The sequence below is a fragment of the Lynx canadensis genome, chromosome A2 (genome assembly GCF_007474595.2).
Source record: "Lynx canadensis isolate LIC74 chromosome A2, mLynCan4.pri.v2, whole genome shotgun sequence".
NCBI classification, from domain to species: Eukaryota; Metazoa; Chordata; class Mammalia; order Carnivora; family Felidae; genus Lynx; species Lynx canadensis.
In genome coordinates, this window is record NC_044304.2 from 145,117,907 (window position 1) to 145,130,032 (window position 12,126).

Genomic DNA, 12,126 nt, shown 5'->3' on the forward strand with positions numbered 1-12,126 from the left:
ATCTTAGAATAGCTATCAAATCTAGGCCTCAAAGGTGGGTGAATGGAAGAAAATTCTTACGGCAGCAAAATTCAGGCCAGATGGGCAGATGTGGAGGGAACCGCCTGAAGGATGGTGAAAATCTGGCTGGGGTCGACCTGGCAAGAAAGGTACTGCTAGGTTTTATGGGCCTCAAACCCTGAAATTTAAGCAAGGACTTGAGTCCAAGAGTGCAAATTTTGCAGAATGTTCAATGAAATTCTGATTCCCTCTGAATTTGTTTCCTGTTGCTGCTGTAACAAATTGCTACAAATTTAAAACAACACAAATTTGTTATCTAACAGTACTGGAAGTCAGAACTCTGAAATGGGTCTCACCGGGCTAAAATCAAGGTGTGATCAGAGCTGAGTTCTATCTGAGGGCTCTAGAGGATCCATTTTCCAACTTCTAGAGACTACTTGTTTGCTTGGCCCCTGTTTCCATCTTCAGAATACATCAATCTCTACTTCTGTGGTCACATCTACTCTTTCTCTGCCTCTCCTATGTCCCTCGTATAGGACTCTTGTGATTATATTGAGCCCACCCACGTTATCTAGAATAATCTTCCAATTTTAAGAGTTTTAATTTAACCACATCTGGAAGGTCCCCTTTACCCTGTAAGATAATAAACACACAGGTTCCAGGAATTAGGACATGGATATTTTGGGGTGACCATTATTCAGCCTACTATACCCCCTTCCTACTCTCATGTATGATTTAAGGTGGGGGAAAGGTAGGAATGAGCTATTGTTGGTTACTGGCAAAAGCTTGAGGTGGGTGTTGTCTGGCCTTCATTCGAGAAATTACCTAACACTTATTGAGTGCTTACGGTATGACAGACACATATTTATGACACAGTTTAATATGTAGGTCCTTTAATATGCTGTTTTCTGACATGCCCTCATCCTAAAGAACAGATATGTTAATAGGGTCAGGGACCAGTTTCAAAAAGGGGACACAGAAAGCTTCTTCTACCAGAAGAGTTCCCCTGGGCCATTACTCTAAAGAGGTCAGGAACATTTTGTAAACTGCACCCTCTCCCCACAAAATATAAGAGTAATTAGATATTCCAGATTGCCGTGGATAAAATACTTAGAGGAGGAAATAAAGTGAGGAATAGCGATGCTCTAGAATTTAGATTGGAAGTTAGCCTCTAGAGTCTTCTCACTACCATGCCAGGAATTTAGTAAATCAATCAGGTGAATGCAATAGCATAGAGACTCCAGAAACATTTTCAACCATCAGTACTCACTGACTAATAAACACAGTGATGAAGGGGTAATCACTAATAATGTTAGGACAAATGGATTACAGTATAAGAAGTCACTGAGATTCACCTGTCATATACACTGGATTGCATTCTAGGGGGTAAAATAATTATTTTCAAGAAAAACAAAAAAATTAAAATTGGAATATCATATTGATCCTAGCTGTAGGGATCTATAGTGGACAGCTTTTCAGTGTACCTGCCCAACTCACGATAATTCTTCCTTCTTTGGAAACAGGCTCCCTACCCCTCAAGCCATAGGGGTGAATCTTTTTTTTTTTTTTTTAACATTTATTTATTTTGAGAGACAGCGCGAGCAGGTGAGGGGCAGAGAGAGAGAGACATACAGAATCTGAAGCAGGCTCCAGACCCTGAACACAGAGCCTGACGTGGGGCTTGAACCCACCAACTGCGAGATCATGACCTGAGCCAAAGTCTGACATTTACCCGACAGAGCCACCCAGGAACCCCTAGGGGTGAGTCTTAAGGAGCCATATTTGTACTGTAAGACATGGTCTCCTAGATAGAGCTAACTGGATCAGTCTTGGGCACTGTATTATCTTCCTAGGCCTACTGTAACGAAGTACCACAAACTGGGTGGCTTAAAACTACAGATACTTATCGTCTCACAGTTCTGGAGGCCAGAAGTTCAAAATCAAGGTGTCGGTAGGGCCATGCTCCTGGTGCCTCTAGGGGAGGATCCTTTCTTGACTCTTCCAGCTTCTGGTTAAGCCTCCAGAGCCTTACCCTTAGTTGGCATTCCTTGGTTTACGGCAGTTTAACTGCGACTTCTTCTTCTCTCTTCACGTGGCAATCTGTCTGTGTCCCAATTCCCTCTTATAAAGACACCAATCATATTGGAATAAGGGCCCATCCTATTCCAGTATGACCTCATCTTAACTAATTACATCTGCAATGACGTTATTCCCAAATAAAGTCACATTCTGAGGTACTGAGAGGGTTGGGGTTCAATATATATACATTTAGAGAGGAGCAATGAGAAACTGTATTCATCCAATAACAGGCACCTAGCCCAAACTGTGTCAGAGTTCCTTCCCTTCAAAACTGAGAATGAGATTCTAGTCTCAGCCTGGGCTGACTGGTCTGGTGCAGAAAGAGAAGCAAAGGGAAACTGAGGCTCAGGCTTCTTATACTTTATGGACTAAGTAGCAGAGAAAGTATTTACAGAAAGAGCAGAATGAAACAGATGGGGAGTGGGGAAGCAGAGAAAAAAGGGGCAGAGGAAGGATGCTCCTGGTGGCCGCTTTCACTATGATCCTACAACCTTTCTGCAGCTCCGCGGCTGCCCTGTTTTGGGTTCCCTGAGACACTGTAGGCTTCCGAGAAGCCTGGTTGGTTCGCCCTAAGGAAGCTCAACTTGGTTTCGGTTGCTTACAAGCAAAGCTAATAGAAAAGCTATAATCAGATGAAGATACCCTATTAGTTTTCCTTGCTGCTAGAACAATGTACCACAATCTTAGTGCATAAAACAACACAGACTTATTATCATCCAGCTCTGTAAATCAGAAATCTGACATACATGGGTCTCACTGGGCCAACATCAAAGTGTTGGCAGGACTGCATTCCTTTCTGGAGGTTGCAGGGGAGAATCTCTTTCCTTGACTTTTCCAGCTTCTTGAAGCCCCTTCTTCCACCTTTAAAGTCAGCAACACTATTTCTCTGGTTCTCTACAGTTGGAAAAGTTTTCTTCCTTTTAAGGACTCAAGTGATTGGATTGGACCCACCTGCATAACTCAAGCTAATCTCCCCACTTCAAAGTCCTTAACCTTAATCACATCCATCTGCAAAGTCCCTTTTGCCAGGCGAGGCGTCATATTCACAAGTTTAGGGATTAGAATGTTAACATTTTTAGGTCCCATTATTTTGCCTTCCACAGATGCATACCAAAAGGTATCGTGACCATTTGTAATAAGATAGCCGGCTAACGGGCGCTTGGGTGGTTCGGTGGGTTGAGCGTCCCGCTCTTGGTTTCAGCTCAGGTCATGATCTCAAGATTTGTGGGGTCAGGCTCTGCACTCACAATCAGTGGGGAGCCTGCTTGGGATTCTCTCTCCTCTCTCTCTGCCCCTTCCCCCTGCACATGGGCTCCCTCTCTCTCTCCAAATAAATAAACCTTAAAAAAAAAAAAAAAAGATAGAAGGCTGAGAGTTTAATGGACTTTCTTTGTACTGTTTCTTTCTCTTGTAAAAAATTTTCATTTTATTTGAACAACTCATTCTGAAGCTTCGCCCTCCTAAAGCTCTTTTTGAGGAACACGGGGTCAACTCTGTCAGATTCAAGGACCTTTATTTAGCTGCCTTCTCATAGCTGAAGGTTTAACTATCCCGGAAACACACTAAAGGAGGACATATTCCCAAAAGGCCTGATTGGAGCCAGGAAGGAATAAACAGAGTGGAGTCAAATTGCTTATTCCCCATTAGAGAATTGCATGTATTAAAATATTATTGCTTAAAAAAAAGGAAATTGAAATTTCTCTGAACAGAGAGTTTGGGGTGGATACCTTGATAAAGGTGATTCTGGCAGGAGGCTGTAAAGGCCAATTTATTTATAGACACAATAAATGAAATGTACATCTACAGGAAGGCAGGTAAACTCACGCAGTCAACAAAGACAAATGTGCCAAGTACCATTCTAGGACAGAGTTACAGTGGAGAACACAAGGTCCTGCCTTCCTAGTTCTACTGAAGGAGATTTATACAAAATGTTCTATCTTATATCTTACATATACTATAATGCCGGGAAGAGATATAGGCTATGAAGAAATATAAAGCAGGACAGAAGGGTAGAGAGGGACAGAAGAGTGCTCTTTTGGGTGAGGCAGTTTTAAAATGCCTTAAATTAAAAAAGTACATTTTATTTTGAAATAATTAGAGAACCACAGGAGGTTGCAAAGAAAGGTACAGAGAAGTCTCATGTGCTTTTCCCTAATCTCCCCCAATGTTACCATTTTCTGCAATATTAGTCTAGTATCAAAACCAAGAAAGTGACATTAGTACAATCCATAGAGCTTATTCAGATTTCACCTGTTATACATGTGCTTATTTGAGTATGTGTGCATAATTCTAGGTAATTTTAACGTATGTGTAGTCTTGTGTCATCATCACTACGATCAAGGTACTGACCTACATGTATGAATTATGCTCAATAAAACTATTACAAAGAAATAATTGTGCCATCATCACAAGACATATCAGTGTTACCTCTCTGTAGCCACACTGATCCCTCCCCACCATCACTCACCCCTCGCAACCACTAATCTGGTCTCCATCTCTATAATTATGTTATTTCATGAATGCTACATAAATGGAATCATCCACTAGGTATCCTTTTGAAACTGTTTTTTTTTCTTCACCCAGTATAAGTCCCTTGAGATACATCCGAGTGACCTGTATCAATAGTTCTTTCCTTTTCATTGCTGAGTAGTATTCCATGGTATGGATGTACCACCGTTTGTTTAACCATTCACCCATTAAAAGATGTTTGATTAGTTTCCAGTTTGGGGCTATTACAAATAAAACTGCTATGAACATTTGTGTACAAGTTTCTGTGTGAAAATAAGTCTTTGTTTCTCTCGGCTAAATGCCTAGCAGTGTATGGTGCCATTGTATGGTAAGTGTATGTATGGTCTTTCCAGAAACTGGCGGAAGCTGTATCGTTTTACGTTCCCCTGCAATGTATGAGTGATCCAGTTTCTGCACAGCCTTGCCAACATTTGGTGCTAATCACTGTTTTTCATTTTAGCCATTTTGATAAGTATGTTGTGATCACTCATTGTGACTTAATTTGCATTTCTCTAGCGACTAATGATGTTGAGTATCTTTTCATGTACTTATTTGCCACCATTATATTCTCTTGGGTGAAGTGACTGTGCATGTCTTGCCCATTTTCTAAATGGATTATTTGGTTTTTTAATGCTGAGTATGGAGGATTTTTTAAAATATATTCTAGACATTCGACCTTTGTCAGATGGGTGATTTGCAGTTATTTTCTCCTGGTCTGTAATTTGTCTTTTCATTTTCTTAACAGTGTCTTCTGCAGCACAAAGTTTTACATTCTGATGAGGTCCAACTTATCAATCTCTTCTCTTATTAGTTATTGGTCATTCTTTTGGTGTTAAGTCTAAGAACTCTACCCAGTCATGCGTCCTGAAAATGTGCTTCTATGTTATTTCCTAGAAGTTTTATAGTTTTATGCTTATATTTTAGTCCGTGACTCCTTTTGAATTAATTTTTGTATAAGGTGTGAAGTGTACATTGACTTTCATATTCTTTCTTATGGATGTCTAATTGCTTGGGTACCATTTATTGAAAATCCTCCATTGAATTTCTTTGCTACCTTAACAAAAATTAATTGAGCATATTTGTAGGCTTGTTTCTGAGATCTCTGTCTGTTCCATTGGTGTATGTGTCTATCTTTCCACCAATATCACCTGTTGTGATTACTGTAGTCCTAGAGTAAACCATCAAGAAATGATTTCTCCCACTTCATTCTTTGTTTTCCAAAAATTATTTTGGCTAATCTAGAGTCTTTCACTTTCCACATAAATTTTAGAATAAGTTTGTCTATGTCTAATACAGAAACTCACTGAGATTTTGATTAAAATTATGTTAAACCTAGGGATGCCTGGGTGGCTCAGTCAGTTGAGCATCCGATTTTGGCTCCGGTTATGATCTCATGGTTCTTAGAGCCCCATGTCAGGTCCTGTGCTAACATGAGAGCCTGGAGCCTGCTTCAGATTCGGTGTCTCCCTCTCTCTCTGCCCCTCCCCGACTTGTGCTCTCTCTCTTTCTCTCTCTCAAAAATAAACATTAAAAAAAATTTTTCTTTTAATTATGTTAAACCTAGAGGTTTAGGGCATCAGTGTAGGGGAAATTGACATCTTTACTACGTTGAAACTTCCCATCCCTAAAACATGTGTCTCTCCAAGAATTTAGGCTTTTATTTCTTTCATCCGCATTTTATAATTTTCATCATACAGATCATGTACCTACTTTTGTTAGATTTATACTTAAGTCTTTTATTTTCTTTGGAGCAACTTATAAGAATGCCTTCTTCAGGGGAATATTTGAAGAGAGACCTGAGTGAAGCAGGAACATGGAGTGAGCATGAGTGCGAAGATCCCGAGGCAGGTGTTTGCTTGGTGTGTGTTTGAGATGGGGTGAGCTAGAAAGAGAGTAGCAGCAAATGAGATCCAGGTTGTCACGATGTCGACAGGACCTTGATGAAGTCATGATCATGATGAGACTGTGGAATTTTACTCTAAATGTGGTGAGATGCCATCAGAGAGTTTTGAGCACAGAGATGATACGGCCTGATTTATATTTTAGAAGGACAGTCCTGGCACTTGACTGGAAAATAGGCTGTAGGAAGGTAAGGGGAAGTAGGAAGCTGTATTAGGAAGCTCTTGGAGTGGCCCAGGTGACATTGGCTGATAGCTCAGGCCAGGTTGGCAGCTGTGGAGGTGATGAGGAATAGCTGGAGTCTAGACATATTTTTAAGGTGTGTAGCTGAGAGGACTGGGGGTGAGATGTCAGAGAAAGACTTGAGAATGACTCTCAAGCTCTTGGCCAGTGCAGCTGGGCAAATGGTGGTACCATGTACTGAGAAGAGGAAAACTTTGTTCTTTAGCATAAAAACAAAAACTATCATTTTCCAGAAAAGACCTAAAACCTGATATCACAGTGTACAGTCCCAAACCAGCCACAGTTTTGAAATGTTGGCTACTAGTTGGACTTTTAGAAACTACTGACAAGGTCCCATAGGAAGGATGTTGGCGATGAAAGAAGGGAAATGAAACCAATAGCTATTAAGCACGTAAGGACCAAGATTTGCCATGTTACTTCATATTAATCCTTATTAATTCCTTTATAGCTAAGTAGTAATATGCTTTTCTCCTCTTTTCTTTTTCCTTTCTTTTCTTTGTTTTTTTTTTTTTCTTTTTTTCTTTTAGAGAGAGAGAGCACGAGTGGGGGAGAGGGGCAGAGGGAGAAGGAGAGAGAGAATCCCAAGCAGGCTCCATGCTGGACATGGCCTCAACCCGGGGCTCAATCCCATGACCCTGGGATCATGACCTGAGCTGAAATCAAGAGTCGGAGGCCCAACCGACTGAACCACCCAGGCGCCCTTCTTTTCCTTTTTTTAATTGCTCTAAAATAAGGACATATAGTTTTCATTTTCGGTGACATTAAATATATTTACAATGTTGTGTTACCATTACCACTATCTACATCCTAAACTTTTGCATCAGCCCCAACAAAAATTCTGTACCCATTAAACAATAACTTCCCTTTCCTGCCTCTCCAGTCCCTAGTAAACCATATTCTATTTTCTGTCTCTATGAATTTGCCTATTCTGGCCAGGGGTTGGGGGGGGGGTTCGTATAAGCGGAGTTATTCACTCTTTGTCCTTTTGTGTCTGGCTTATTTCACGCAGCATAATGTTTTCAAGTTTCATCCATGTTATACCACATCTCAAAATTTTATTCATTTTTATAGCAGAATAATATTCCGTTGTGTGTATATACCACATTTTGTTTATCCATTCATCTTTTACCGGACACTTGGGTTGTTTCCACCTTTTGGCTGTTGTGAATAGTGCTGCTGTAAATATTCATGTACAAGTATCTGTCTGCCTTCTGCTGTTGGTTCTTTTGGACATATACCTAGAAGTGGAATTGCTGGGTCATATGGCAATTCTATGTTTAGCCTTTGAGAAACCATGAAACTTTTCCACAGCAGCCAAACCATTTTCTGTTCCCACCAACAACGCACAAGGGTTCCCATTTCTCCCTGTTCTTGCCAACACTTGTTATCTTCTGTGTGTGTATGTGTGTTCTAATAGCCATCCTAGTATAGTAGCTGTGAGGTAATATCTCATTGTGGTTTGCATTTCTCTAATTACTCATGATGTTGAGCATCTTTCCATGTGCTTTTTGGCCATCTATAGATCTTCTTTGGAGAAATGTCTATTCAAGTCTTTGCCCTTTTAAACATGGGTTGCTTTGTTGTTGTTGTTGAGATTTAGGAGTGCTTTATATATCCTGGATATTAATTCCTTATTAGATACATTATTTGCAAATATTTTCTCCCATCCTGTGGGTTGGATTTTGCTTTCCTGATAGTATCCCTTAATGCACAAAAGTTCTTCATTTTGATGAAGTCCAATTTATCTATGTTTTCTTTTATTGGCTGTGCTGTTGGTCATACCCATGAAACTGGCACCAAATCCAATGTCATGCAGATTTTCTCCAATACGTTTTTCCTGAGAATTTAATAGTTTTGGCTCTTAAATTTAGGCTTTGATCTATTTTGAGTTCATTTTTATACATTGTGTATGGTAAGTATACAACTTCATTTTTTTTTGCATATAAATATCCAGTTTTCTCATTACTGTTTATTGATAAAACTGTCCATTCCCCTTCGAATAGTTTTGGCATCCTTGTAGAAAATCAGTTGGTCGTATATGTGAGGGTTTGTTTTTAGGCTCTCTATTCTATTCTATTGGCTGTCTTTATGCCAGTACCATACTGTTTTAATTACTGCAGCTTTGTAGTAAGTTTCAAAGTTGGGAAGTGTAAGTCTTCCAATTTGATTAATCCTTTTCAAGATTGTTTTGAGGCCCTTGAAATCCTGTATGTGTTTGAAGGGCCTATTCAGAGGCCCTTGAAATCTTGTATGTGTTTGAAGATTGGCTTTTCTATTTCTGTGAAAAAGACTGTTAGAATTTTGATAAGGATTGCATTGAATCTGTAGGTTGCTTTGGGTACTATTGGCATCTTAACATTAAGTCTTCCTATCCATGAACACTGAATGTCTTTCCATTTATCTAGGTCTTTAATTTCTTCAAGCAATGTTGTGTAGTTTTCAGTGTACAAGTCTCTTACCTCCTTGGTTAGATTTATTCCTATGTATTCAATTCTTTTAGCTGCTCTATAAATGGAATTGCCATCTTAACTTCCTTTTCGGGCTGTTTACTGCTTATGTATAGAAACACGATTGATAATATATCATTTTTTGTGAAGGAGGAAATAGGGGCTTAGAATAAGTTGTTCAAATGTCCTTGGCTAGTAAGGTCCAACTCAGGTCTCTAACTCCATATCTGTTGTGCTGCCTCTCTGAGGAGGTAGCTTACCTAGCCCCTTTCCCATGTCCTTTCTCTCTGACTTGACCCCTAGTTACAAAATAAGAAACACTAGAAGGAGAAGAAAATGGAGCGCTGCAAAATTAGGCCCTAAATTCTGGCCGGTGTGACAATTGAACCATAAGAAGGCAACCAAGTTCTCAAAGATACCATCGATATTCCATAGACAGCTTCAGGTTCATCCTTTGTAGTGGAGGGCACAGAGGCAAATGACAAAGAGTCAACGTTGAACGTGTAACTTTAAAATGCCAAAATATTTGGTGAGCATAACTCAGAAATCAAGAAGCTACTTGTAGCAAATCAAATACTGTAATGCATTTTCAACACAGGGCAGTTTCTCATGGCCCTGACAGAAGGACTGTGTCACGGCATGTAGATGGGGTTCCTACTCTTGAGGAACTGAGGGTGGGGGAGACTCAGGCTCAGGAGAGATACACTCTGCAGCCCTGCCACCAGGTTGGAGACCAGAAGTGTGTCAAGTAACCCTGAAGAGCCTCTAACGGAGATGGCAGGTCTTGGTATGCCTACAAGAGGGGATGGATGAGTTTGTCCAAGACCCTGGATGCCATTCAGGAACCACTAGGGTCTCTTCCCCAGTCCCCACTGAGCACTTGTCTTCCTCTCCCAAACCCGCTGTCTGACTCCACTTTCTGCTGTTTCTGCACGACAGCACCGGCACTTTAAATGTGAAGCCGTGACTATTGTTGCAGCTGCCACTGATGGGAACCTGGCCCAGTAGCTGTGCTCAGTGCTGTGAGAATTGTCTCAGTCTGCTTTCCTGTTGCCCTTTGCCTAGGCCAGCAAGACATCCAGAAAGGAATGCGGAAGCCTGGTAAACAGAAGTATACTTCTATGTGTACTTCTGTTATGCATACATACACACATGTGTACACACACACACACACACACACACACACAGAGTTGAGGAATTAGAATATCTTCTCTCTCCTCCCGAAGGGAAGAACATTCTGGCCAGAAGAGAACACCTTAGGATCTTCTCCATTTACCTTCTTCTATCTCCAGTGTAAAAGTAACTATATTGCAGTGATGTATTCTTCCTCACACCTGCCAAGAAACACCAGACGAGGAATGGTAGCGTCTTCGCACTTAATGAATTACTAACATTTTTAGATAGAGAGGTAAGGAGTTGCCCGAGCATGTCCATAGGCTCCTTCTAATACGTGGAATATCGCACAGAGCTTCAAAACGGCCGCACTAACAGCCAGTTAAAAAATAAGTGGAGAAAGTTCACAAAGCAAAAAGTCAACATGGTATCATGTGAATTTCTCTGTGGCTCAGACTTTGGACAGGTTATAGCAGCATTTCATTTATATCACAGAAGAATTAATCAAGGAGGTAACAATGTTTAAGTGATTTTCCAGTGGGAATCTTATGCTCTAATGACACAGTCTATTCCCACTTCTTCCATAAATCACTAGCGACTTCCCTTAGAATGGTCGCTTGCCTCCAGCATCTTGCCCTTCATACAATCCTCACATTGCCTGATTAATGTTCTTAAGCATATCACTCCTCCGATCAAAAATCTGCACTGTTTCCTTGTTGCCAATAGAATTAAACCTTAATGCCTCCATGTGGCATTTGAGTCTTCTTACCAATCATTTCCCCTCCTTATCCTCTACCACGTCCTGATTGCCAGGCCAGTCGTGCTCTGGGGTATAGTTACAGTTTCCTCCATGCGTAACGCCAGCTCTGCTCCTCTCTACTTTCCTAACTCCTCCTTTTCATGCTTCAGGGCTGGCTTCAAATCCCACTTCCTCCACTTCTACCCACACCAACCTCTCCCTGCTATAAATTCCTATTGCCCGCTCATTGTACACCTCACTTTGGCAGTTTACTTGTTAAGTGATTAATATGCCTGTCTGGATGCCTTGTGACTACAGAAAATAGAATAAGGTCCCTGCCCTGGTGGAGAAGGCTTTGCTACTTTATCATGATATATTACTATCTCCTGAGGGCAAGACTCTCTCCACAGTGAAATGCAAGTTCTCAAGTTCTGCAAGGATACCATGCTTATTATGGTGCTATCTATGTACATCTAGGATTTCAGAAAGATTTGCTAAATTGAATTAAATCCTCTTTCGGTATCTCTGTCTCTGGGGCTTGCCTACAAATAGAGGTTGTTGCTGAAGTGCACTAGCTAATTTGCTCTTAAACGGCCAAACCTAACAAAACTAGTCTACATCAGCTATGCTGAAGGGGTTAGGGTAGGGGTGAGGAAGGAGAAACCATCCTAGTGTGTTGCAACGTGGGAAAGTTGCTCAGTGTAAGTCCACTCTCCTGGCTGGACCCCTGGCTATAGGTGTCAGTTGTCCCACGGTGACTCAAAGCACCACAAGTAAAGGAGTGAGGAAAGGCAAAGCGAGCAGAATAGGGAAAGGGAGCAGCAGAAACTTCCTCAGCCAGCATATGAGCAACAAGGGCCATCAAAATGGGATGGCTTCCTTCGACCATAACCAAAGACATGCCAGGGTCAATCGTTGGAAACCACAGTTCACACTTCACACATTTGTAGCAATAAAGGCTGATGTTGGCACGTCTGGTTTCCAGACACCTGCTCTCACAGGTAACAGCAGCGGGGCAGCTGCCCCGAGTGACTCTGAGTTCCTCTCTCCCACAGGTCCCGAGTTGGAAGGATTGAGTAAGCGAGTCCCCCAAACCCT